Here is a 736-nt window from a genome sequence, read left to right on the forward strand (position 1 = left end):
AGATTGCTCAGCTGGCAGATATACCTGAAGGAATGACTTAGCCTGAAACAGGTTATCTTAAATGGAAACTTTAAAGCACATGGAACCCAGTGATTGAATTTCTTAACAGAAGTATGAATTGTATGATTTTCTAGATCAGCCCATAAACAGAGTGATCAGAGACAAAGGGCATTCACATGACTGACAAATTACCTTCACTAACTATCCCAGTTTAATTGGGTATACTATATTTTTTATGCCACAGTTTAATTGTGTTTGGGCTTTTGGCTGGCAGCCTGTCCTTTCGAAGGCTCTGAGAGATTTTCTTGCTGATGGAAATGAAACTGAGCTTCGGGCAAAGTAGATCACTACAGCATTTCCTGCTGCAGAATATAATCAACATGTCATATATAATTCCTGAAGCTGCATACACCAAAAGAGCCAGATATGAAAACTCATTGACGCCAAGAACCAAATGATCATTTAAGTAGTCACTCCAGGAGTCATGCTGGAGAATAATAGCTGACTTCATCAGTCTAGTGACAAGGTTTGCCAGCATTTTTTTCCCTCAATTACTTTTTTCTTTCAAAACTCCAGTGAAGGATGATGATTTTGTGAAAAACACAGGCTTTTAAATGCTTTTAAATACTTATCAATGTTGAAAAACAAACGAAAATATATGAAAATAAAAGCACTTGTCAAATTTTGTTTACTTTGCTAAAGAAAAAATGTCTTCCATAATCAAAAGAACTGAAGT

This window comes from Odocoileus virginianus, chromosome 6 (assembly GCF_023699985.2).
Source record: "Odocoileus virginianus isolate 20LAN1187 ecotype Illinois chromosome 6, Ovbor_1.2, whole genome shotgun sequence".
Taxonomy (NCBI): domain Eukaryota; kingdom Metazoa; phylum Chordata; class Mammalia; order Artiodactyla; family Cervidae; genus Odocoileus; species Odocoileus virginianus.